This window comes from Pinus tabuliformis, chromosome 7 (genome assembly GCF_031772625.1).
Source record: "Pinus tabuliformis cultivar Carrire ecotype Pingquan chromosome 7, CPIR1, whole genome shotgun sequence".
Lineage (NCBI taxonomy): Eukaryota > Viridiplantae > Streptophyta > Pinopsida > Pinales > Pinaceae > Pinus > Pinus tabuliformis.
The window spans coordinates 624,005,486-624,016,540 of NC_142293.1; the positions used below are offsets into that span (position 1 = coordinate 624,005,486).

General features: G+C 42.2%; 1 long non-coding RNA gene across 1 annotated transcript; it reads left to right on the top strand.

Annotated features, from left to right (window-relative positions):
* The first annotated feature begins 1,078 nt into the window (after positions 1-1,078).
* Positions 1,079-2,018, top strand: LOC149248984 (uncharacterized). Its single transcript, XR_016265804.1, has 2 exons — positions 1,079-1,333; positions 1,422-2,018. It is a non-coding gene; the product is annotated as an uncharacterized LOC149248984 (long non-coding RNA).
* The last annotated feature ends 9,037 nt before the right edge of the window (positions 2,019-11,055 follow it).

Below are 11,055 nucleotides of genomic sequence, written 5' to 3' on the forward strand. Positions count from 1 at the left end.
GACAGGGCAGATTTAAGTGGCCAAGAAGCTGTATAGGGCGCTCACCTTAACCTCAAATTCACTGATATTGTCAGACTCCCTCCTCTCCTAAAAAAATGGCAAATTCGACTTGAGGCTGTAGAATTTTCTGAGTTTTGCAGCAAGAAGGAAAGATACACTCTCTTTTTTGACGGGGCAGCAAAAGGTAATCCTGGTATATCCGGTGTAGGTGGAGTAATCAAAAGTGCAGAGAGCAGAACTGAACTAAGATTTGCTGGGGGAGTGGGCTTCAATACGAGCATCCAAGCCGAAGCACTGGCTCTCTTTCAGGGCCTCAAATAGTTCACTTCCCTAGGCATCAAAGATGTAATTGTTTTTGGGGACTCCTAATCCATCATAAAGATCATTGTAGACAACTCCCTTCCTTCAGATCTAAGGCTATCAAGATTGATGAACAGAATTAGAACTCTAATAAACTCCTTCCAGAACCTGGAATTTCTTCATGTAAAGAGAGACAACAATAAAGAAGCCGATGTTGAAGCCAACAAAGTGGCTCTCCTCCCACTCGGAGTCCTGCTAAGAAATGAAGACGAAGGCTAGGATCCCATCCCTTGACTATTAGCTTAAAATGTTTTACTGTCTTTTATTGGAGCAGTTTGTTTGCTTATGTAAATCAGGAAAGATAGAGAAGAGCAATCGTATGACAGTCCAAAGAATTCGCAGACTCACTAGGGGGGAAACTGTCACGATCCTTTCTATAATCTAAAAGAATACAGTAATAATTTTTTTTTTTACTATACACCTTTACAGCTGGAAACTTAATATTACCACTTTACCCGTATTACTCACCCTACCACCCTGAACACATATTTCTTTAATGCATAATGTGACTGTCTTAAGTTCTTAGCATTATAACCATGGGTTATACATAAATATTTTACATAAATAATCAAAACTTATTGCATTGTCCTTCGTTAATGATAAGATATGACATTTATGTGTTGATGGTCGTTTCCATTTGGTGACTGCTGCCAAATGGCAGAGTGAGTACGCCAGCTCACCTTTTCCCGTAGCCATATGGCCCCTCATCACGTGATGGCCATGTGGTCTGAGAGGGTTGACCAGCCCCGGGGTTCACGCTCGGCCTCCCGCCCAAATTCGACGATGGGGATTGCTTGGTCTAATCGGACGGTTCAGCCATACCTAGGGTTTGACCCTGCATATAAAAGTTCAGGTGGTTTCGTTTGTGGTTCATTTGTTCACTTCTCAGTAACCGAGCTCCTCCGATGGTTTGATCTGCAAGTACCCAGGCTCTTTGCTCTGCTCTGGTTCATCGCTCCTCTGCCTCTTCCAGGTTTGCCCGCGCCTCTCTGCATCATTTCCATAGCTGGTTTATGACTCACTGTTTCCCGCTCTTACTGTACATTCTCTAACTGTTTCAGGGTTTGCTTGACGGTTTGATAGGTTCTGATACGGGCCGCAGCTCACCTGCTCCAAACGCCGAAGGGTTTAGTTGCTTCGACAGTTCCAGGTAAGTCATTTCTCATTGTGGTTTCTATTGATTGCACTTGAATGCATTTCGAGGGTTTGTTTCATAGCTGAGACAGCCTGTCCTCTACCTGTTGTCTCAGGTTAATTACCGGACCAAACCCTTATGCAGTTTATGCTTGGCGGCCTTACTTGGACGGCCGGTCCAGCTGCGCCTAGGTTATGGCCTCGATGCCTTAGTTTTCTATTCTCTGTTGAACTTAACTAAGACTCTGTTTCTTTATCATTACCAGATCTAAATCAGTTCTGAGTTCTCGACATTTATGAACAGTTACACAGTTGTATAAGCTACGGCAATATTTGTCTTATTCAGATTTGTTATTGTTTTGGCTCGGCCTGGATTTCTGTATGTCAATGGTTTACCATCCGAGCTTCATAATGATTACTTTTCCCCTATTTGTATATTCACGTGCCGTCACTGGTTAATGAACATTCATCTCTGTTCTAGTTTATATATATATATACACAGTTAATATACAGAGTTGCAGTTATTACTGTTGTTTCATTGTAGCACATAATATTACGGCTATGGTTATATTTTCAAAGTTACCTTGTTTACTTTGTAATTGGAGGCATTCACCGTCTCTGATTTTAATTCTAGATATTATCTGAGAATATACATTTCTATGCCAAGGAGTTTCTAAGTTTATATTGAGCTTCAGTATACGTTGCTGTCGTTTCCCTTCGTTCATTCGTATTACAGTTATGGCAATTTCTTAATTAGGGTTTCATTGCTATGGTAACTATAAGTTTCCCCATCGTTTGATTTTCCATGGCGTTGCTCTCGGCCTTGTATGGCATTATACAGCGTTGAGGATAGACTTGCATTCGCCTCGTGAATGTATAGACTATCCTCCCGCGCACAGGCTCGTCCATAAGTTACCTACAGGTCACAGCGTTCACACGCCCGTTTCAACACTTATTATTGGATTCCTGTATATACTTATTCCAGCATTATGTTTATCTACTCGATTTGTAATATATGATTGTTCTCGTTTCCACCTAGGGTTTGCTGTATATTTTTCTGTGTTAAACAAACACTTCGCTTCCTTCATTGTTACCTGTCATTGTTAAATATATAAACAACTGGAAAAGTTAATGAAAGTATTAAGTTGTTATTCCATGTATTTTTCGTATTCACACAGCACTTGTAGAAGCTGGATTGAAACATGCGTCAGTCCCTTTCTCATAATCCCGCCTTTCAACTTACACTTGTTTACTCTGTTGAGAGGATGCTTACAGAATGAGTTTATAGTTTCGGATTGATGTTTATAATGAATTTCTTTATCAGTTTTTCATATTCCAACTACGGTTAAATAGCCAACTCGGCTTCTCGTATCTACTCAGGTCTTTATATTGTAGAACTATGTACCTTCCTGGTTTGGTTATCGCAGTAATTGGTCTTTCTGCTATTACTAGCTATTACAGATGAGCCGTATAAGCTCGGTGATTGTATTCCACCCAGGTGACTCTGTCACAGTTCTCATTCTGTCTCTTCTAATAATCCGTAGTCTATTCTAAATATCTTACCACAGCAACTTTTTAAAGGAAAGATATAACTGAGTACATTCATTACCTGAACCTTTCCTAACTAGTGTTAAAGAAGCGTACCTGGTAATCGATCACAGAAGTGCTTGCTTTCAGTAGTCACCTGTAGAGTTTTCGCTCTTAACCTCCCAACCTTGAGATCCACTGCACTGGATTCTCCCCCCGAGCCGTCTTGCAGGCCTGCAGCCCTCAACAAGACTTATGCACCACGGTGCTGGGTCATCTGATCACAACCAGACTTAACCCCCTTTCTTTCACTCTGCAACTCTCTTTCTTGGAATCTCTCCTCTGCCTGTTCCCAAACAGCCCAGAGGTTTTTCCTTCCAGACCCTCTTCAGGGTGAGAGGCAGTTGTCTTTCCTTTCAGTTTCTTAACTGATTAATTTCTTTTAATAGAAAAGCCTCCTTTTGGAGGCTGCCAGCATTTTCATTCAACACATGTGTAAAAAAATTAGTTCATTATATTTTCTTTTAACAAATAATAATGTCTTTTAATAACAAGTTGTCACCCATATTGTTTTTACCACAGCAATTACCGGAAATTACAAGTTACCAGGGTTATTACATCTTCCCCCCCTGGAATTGGACATCGTCCCGATGTCCATTCTCATTAAATAAATTTGGATAGGCTTTTCTGAAAAGTTCCTCGTCTTCCCACGTAGCCTCCTCAGGGCCATAATGCTGCCACAGCACCTTAATTTGGGTAATAGCCCGTTTCCGCAGCCGCACTTCTCTCCGGTCGAGAATGCTCTGTGGTTCGACCAGGACCCCGCCTTCCGGTTCGACCTGCAAACAACCAGCACTTAATCAATTTCCCATTAAGTATAGTTGTATAATCAAACCAATCGAATCAATTCTTACCCGTACGTCTTGCCATTGAATAACATGTCTAGGGTCATACACATATTTCTTTAGGACAGAGACATGAAACACATTGTGAATCTTAATGTGACTGGGTAAAGCAAGTTGGTAGGCCACCGGCCCCACTCTAGCTAGAATCTGAAACGGTCCAAAATATCGGGGAGCCAGTTTGGCGCACCCGCTCCACTGCAGTGTGCTCCTTCTAGTTTGAATCCTTACAAACACATGGTCACCCACTTTATATTCTGCAAATCTTCTTTTCCTGTCTGCGAAACTTTTCTGTCTGTCTTGTGCAGCCTTTAAGTTTGCTCGTACTCTCTTTACCATATCTTCCATGTCTTTTAACATTTCCGGACCCAAACTCAATTTATCCTCTAGCCCACTCCAACTTGAGGGTGTGCGGCACTTTCGCCCATACAAAACCTCAAAGGGACTTAACTGGGTGGAGGTATGATACCCATTATTATAGGCAAATTCAACCAGATGCAAATACTCCTCCCACTGATTAGGCTTGAGCATCACATTTGCCCTCAACATATCTTCCAATACCTGATTGACTCGCTCCGTTTGACCATCGGTTTGTGGGTGGTAAGCTGTACTAAAATTCAGCTGGGTGCCCAACTCAGCAAACAATGTTTTCCAAAAAGTGGAAGTGAACTTCACATCACGGTCCGATATGATTACCTTTGGCATTCCATGCAAGCGGAACACATTCTGCATAAAGAGATGCGCAATTTGTACCGCCTTGTAAGTAGACTGCACGGGTATAAAGTGTGCTGCTTTACTTAGTTTATCAACTACGACCATAATAGAATCATTACCCTTCTTTGTCCGTGGTAACCCGGTTATAAAATCCATGGAAATGGTTTCCCATTTCCATTCCGGAATAGGCAAAGGCTGTAACAGTCCCGCTGGGTGTTGGTGTTCAGCCTTAATTTGCTGGCATTCCAGACACTTTGCCAAATATTCCACCACTTGCCTCTTCATCCCTGGCCAGTAATACTCTTTCCTGAGTGCCGTGACCATCTTTTGGTATCCTGGATGACCGGCATAATGGCTGATGTGGAATTCATCTAGGATCAGTTTCTTAAGGTCACCGGAGTCAGGTACATACATTTTCCCATTGAAATACAGCAATCCAGTATTATCCAATGTGTACCCTTGCTGTAACTTTCCATGATCAGATTGTTGTACTTGCTGTTTCAATTGCTGGTATTCTGAATCGTTGTTTGCTGCTGTTTTTATTTGTTCAACCAGCGAACTCCGCCACCGGCTGGCTGAAAGTTCACATAAGCAATGAACTTTTCGACTTAAGGCATCTGCTACCCGATTTTCTTTGCCCTTTAAATGTTTTATTTCGAAGTCAAACCCACTTAGAAAATCTGCCCAACGGCCTTGTCTCGCATTCAAAGTGGGTTGACTGAAATAATGCGTTAAACTATGATGGTCAGTTAACAGCAGAAATTTCTTTCCGAGAAGGTAATGTCGCCACATCTTAAGTGCATGTATTACGGCAGTTAATTCTAAGTCGTAAGCAGAGTATCTCTGCTCATGTTCTTTTAATTTCCTTGATTCATATGCTATTACCTTCCCTTCCTGCATTAGTACTCCCCCCACGCCCTCTTTGCTTGCATCGGTGCACACCACGTAATCCTTATTAGGATCCGCGATTCTTAAGATGGGTGCGGTGGTGAGTAGGTGTTTCAAGCGGTCAAAACTCTGCTGACACTCTGCTGTCCACTTAAATGCCCTTCCTTTCTTTTGCAATGAGGTAATAGGGTAGGCTATTCTTGAAAAGCCTTCCACAAATCTCCTGTAATAACCAGCTAACCCCATGAAGGACCTGATGTCCGCAACATCCTTGGGTGTAGGCCATTCCATAATAGATTTTATCTTCTCGGGGTCAACCGCAATTCCCTCATTTGTAATTACATGACCCAAATACTGAATTTCCTCTTTAAAGAAATCGCATTTGCTAAATTTAGCATAAAGCTGATGCTCCCGAAGAGTTTGCAACACCAATCTAAGGTGCTCCTCATGTTCCTGCTGGGAACGAGAATATATCAATATGTCATCAATGAATATCAGTACAAACTTGTCCAAAAACTGGTGAAACACGCTATTCATCATGCACATAAAAGTGGCAGGTGCATTGGTTAAACCAAAAGGTAGCACCACAAATTCGTAGTGCCCGTAACGTGTTCGGAAAGCAGTTTTGGCAATGTCCTCATCCTTGATCCTGATCTGATGATAACCAGATCGCAGATCAATTTTGGAGAACACCTTTGCCCCTTTCACCTGATCAAAAAGTTCATCTATTCTGGGTAGAGGGTACTTGTTTTTGACCGTGAGCTTATTCAGCTGTCGGTAATCTATGCACATGCGAAGGGTCCCATCCTTCTTCTTCACGAACAATACTGGAGCTCCCCAGGGTGACACACTAGGTCGAATGTACCGCTTATCCAGCAGTTCCTGGAGCTGCATCTTCAATTCCGTTAACTCTGGTATGCTCATCCGGTATGGTGCCCTCGATACTGGAGCTGCCCCTGGTATTAACTCTATAGTGAAATCTATGTCTCTTCTTGGAGGCAGACCCGGTATCTCTTCAGGAAAGACATCTGTGAATTCCTGCACCACTGGTATGTCATTTAATGCAGACATCTTATCTTTCTGATTCGCATAACCAACCTGTACGGCGTAAATCTGGCATTTCTTCCTTATACATTTGGCTAACTGAGTTGCAGTGATAGGCCGGATCTGAACAGGATGTTTAATTCCCTGTAATTCCTGCTGCTGTCCCAAATCATCTTTGTAGTATATGGTCTTGGTTTTGCAGTTCACCAGTGACCAGTGCTTTTCCAGCCAATCCATGCCAATAAGAATGTCATAGGAGCCCAAAGGAAGTACATTCAGGTCTGCTGTTACAGGCTGTCCAGCTATACTGAAAGAACAGTTATTAACTTTCGCTAGAACCCGCCTTTTGGCTCCCGTAGCTAACTGGACTAGCCATGGGTTTTTAAATTTTTCTGATGATAACTTACAGTGTTCCACTACTTTTGGACTAACATAACTTAAAGTAGCTCCTGGATCAATAAGTACAGCTACAGCAAGGTTTGAAATCTTACCTTCGAATTCCACCATGGAAGGTTGATATTCTGCCTGTCGGTCCTCTAATGCTGCATTGATCCTTGGTACGCTGCGCGCCACATCCCCTACAGTGGAAGCTTCATGGACTTGAGATATCTGATCAGTTCTTTTACGCTGTGGACAGTTCCTAGCATAGTGCGGCCCCTCGCATACCCAGCATTGAACTGGAGTTCTGGTTCCTTCAACCTCCGATTTAGCAGGGAGTTCACTAATCCTGCTCTCGTTTGGCTTAGGCCGGAAAGTACCCTTGTTCGTGCTTCTATTAAACTGCCCTTTTCCAGCCCCTTTGCCACCATTTCCGCGGCTGCCTTTGTTGTTTCCAGCACTTCTGCTACCTTTTCTCTCATTCCATTTCCTGCTTGGAATTTCTCCCTTTTGTTTGTTCTGCTGGTAGCAAATTCTGGCCTTCCGAATTGCCTCATCCATAGTTCGGGGGTTGTCAAACTCAATTCGTTCCCTTATATAAGCTGGCAAACTACTCACAAACCTCTGCACCTTGGCCTTCTCCTCTTTTATGTAGGGCACATAACGCAGTAGAGAAGTAAAGCGATTTATGAATTCATCCATGGATTGCTGTCCTAGTCGTAAATCGTGAAATTCTCGCGCCTTCTCATCATAAAAGCGCTCAGTTAAATACCTCTCCTTAAAATATTTCTGAAACTTTTCCCAGGTTATGCTTTGCTCACTTACTCCCTTCACAATTTTAATCTCTTCCCACCACAAGGTGGCTTTACCCTGCAATTGGAATATAGCCAACCGTGCCTTCAGATTCTGATCATATTCATACAGTTGAAAATATTTATTAATATTAATCAGCCATGCTTCTGCGGCTTCCTCCTGCTCTCCATCGAAGAGTGGGGGTTTGATTTTCCGAAATTCCCCCTGTAATTCTGTTTTCTGTCTCTTGGAAGTCTGCTGCTCTTGCACGTTGTCAGAATGGTCTTCATGCTCTTCTGAAAGCTCAGGAGCATAATTCCGCTCCTCAGTGCCCCTTTGTTGTTCTGCACTAGGACTGGGTAAGGGTGGATTTTGTTTATCTGACAAGCTTTTCAGTATTCTTTCTTGTTCCATGGTTAATCGCGCATTGTCCTCTCGCAAGCGTGCCATCTCACCCTTCAGTTCTTGAACTGTTTGTAGTATTGCCTGATTGGTACTGCGTGTCTCAGCACCAAGCTGAACCCACAGTCCTGTGTTATCTGGTGGGATGCCGCCAGCTTCCGGCATTTCCTCCATCTTGACTATATAACTGTCAGCTGTTGAATGTATCAATATTCTCCTGGTAGTACACAAGAAAAATGATTAATTGCATTGTACTGTATACATGTATAAGATAATTTCTCTTTCTGTTCCCATTGCTGTTCCAGAGGCCACAGTTTTGGAACCTCTGCTCTGATACCACATTGTCACGATCCTTTCTATAATCTAAAAGAATACAGTAATAATTTTTTTTTTTACTATACACCTTTACAGCTGGAAACTTAATATTACCACTTTACCCGTATTACTCACCCTACCACCCTGAACACATATTTCTTTAATGCATAATGTGACTGTCTTAAGTTCTTAGCATTATAACCATGGGTTATACATAAATATTTTACATAACTAATCAAAACTTATTGCATTGTCCTTCGTTAATGATAAGATATGACATTTATGTGTTGATGGTCGTTTCCATTTGGTGACTGCTGCCAAATGGCAGAGTGAGTACGCCAGCTCACCATTCCCGTAGCCATATGGCCCCTCTTCACGTGCTGGCCATGTGGTCTGAGAGGGTTGACCAGCTCCGGGGTTCACGCTCGGCCTCCCGCCCAAATTCGACGATGGAGATTACTTAGCCTAATCGGACGGTTCAGCCATACCTAGGGTTTGACCCTGCATATAAAAGTTCAGGTGGTTTCGTTTGTGGTTCATTTGTTCACTTCTCAGTAACCGAGCTCCTCCGATGGTTTGACCTGCAAGTACCCAGGCTCTTTGCTCTGCTCTGGTTCATCGCTCCTCTGCCTCTTCCAGGTTTGCCCGCGCCTCTCTGCATCATTTCCATAGCTGGTTTATGACTCACTGTTTCCCGCTCTTACTGTACATTCTCTAACTGTTTCAGGGTTTGCTTGACGGTTTGATAGGTTCTGATACGGGCCGCAGCTCACCTGCTCCAGACGCCGAAGGGTTTAGTTGCTTCGACAGTTCCAGGTAAGTCATTTCTCATTGTGGTTTCTATTGATTGCACTTGAATGCATTTCGAGGGTTTGTTTCATAGCTGAGACAGCCTGTCCTCTACCTGTTGTCTCAGGTTAATTACCGGACCAAACCCTTATGCAGTTTATGCTTGGCGGCCTTACTTGGACGGCCGGTCCAGCTGCGCCTAGGTTATGGCCTCGATGCCTTAGTTTTCTATTCTCTGTTGAACTTAACTAAGACTCTGTTTCTTTATCATTACCAGATCTAAATCAGTTCTGAGTTCTCGACATTTATGAACAGTTACACAGTTGTATAAGCTACGGCAATATTTGTCTTATTCAGATTTGTTATTGTTTTGGCTCGGCCTGGATTTCTGTATGTCAATGGTTTACCATCCGAGCTTCATAATGATTACTTTTCCCCTATTTGTATATTCACGTGCCGTCACTGGTTAATGAACATTCATCTCTGTTCTAGTTTATATATATATATACACAGTTAATATACAGAGTTGCAGTTATTACTGTTGTTTCATTGTAGCACATAATATTACGGCTATGGTTATATTTTCAAAGTTACCTTGTTTACTTTGTAATTGGAGGCATTCACCGTCTCTGATTTTAATTCTAGATATTATCTGAGAATATACATTTCTATGCCAAGGAGTTTCTAAGTTTATATTGAGCTTCAGTATACGTTGCTGCCGTTTCCCTTCGTTCATTCGTATTACAGTTATGGCAATTTCTTAATTAGGGTTTCATTGCTATGGTAACTATAAGTTTCCCCATCGTTTGATTTTCCATGGCGTTGCTCTCGGCCTTGTATGGCATTATACAGCGTTGAGGATAGACTTGCATTCGCCTCGTGAATGTATAGACTATCCTCCCGCGCACAGGCTCGTCCATAAGTTACCTACAGGTCACAGCGTTCACACGCCCGTTTCAACACTTATTATTGGATTCCTGTATATACTTATTCCAGCATTATGTTTATCTACTCGATTTGTAATATATGATTGTTCTCGTTTCCACCTAGGGTTTGCTGTATATTTTTCTGTGTTAAACAAACACTTCGCTTCCTTCATTGTTACCTGTCATTGTTAAATATATAAACAACTGGAAAAGTTAATGAAAGTATTAAGTTGTTATTCCATGTATTTTTCGTATTCACACAGCACTTGTAGAAGCTGGATTGAAACATGCGTCAGTCCCTTTCTCATAATCCCGCCTTTCAACTTACACTTGTTTACTCTGTTGAGAGGATGCTTACAGAATGAGTTTATAGTTTCGGATTGATGTTTATAATGAATTTCTTTATCAGTTTTTCATATTCCAACTACGGTTAAATAGCCAACTCGGCTTCTCGTATCTACTCAGGTCTTTATATTGTAGAACTATGTACCTTCCTGGTTTGGTTATCGCAGTAATTGGTCTTTCTGCTATTACTAGCTATTACAGATGAGCCGTATAAGCTCGGTGATTGTATTCCACCCAGGTGACTCTGTCACAGTTCTCATTCTGTCTCTTCTAATAATCCGTAGTCTATTCTAAATATCTTACCACAGCAACTTTTTAAAGGAAAGATATAACTGAGTACATTCATTACCTGAACCTTTCCTAACTAGTGTTAAAGAAGCGTACCTGGTAATCGATCACAGAAGTGCTTGCTTTCAGTAGTCACCTGTAGAGTTTTCGCTCTTAACCTCCCAACCTTGAGATCCACTGCACTGGATTCTCCCCCCGAGCCGTCTTGCAGGCCTGCAGCCCTCAACAAGACTTATGCACCACGGTGCTGG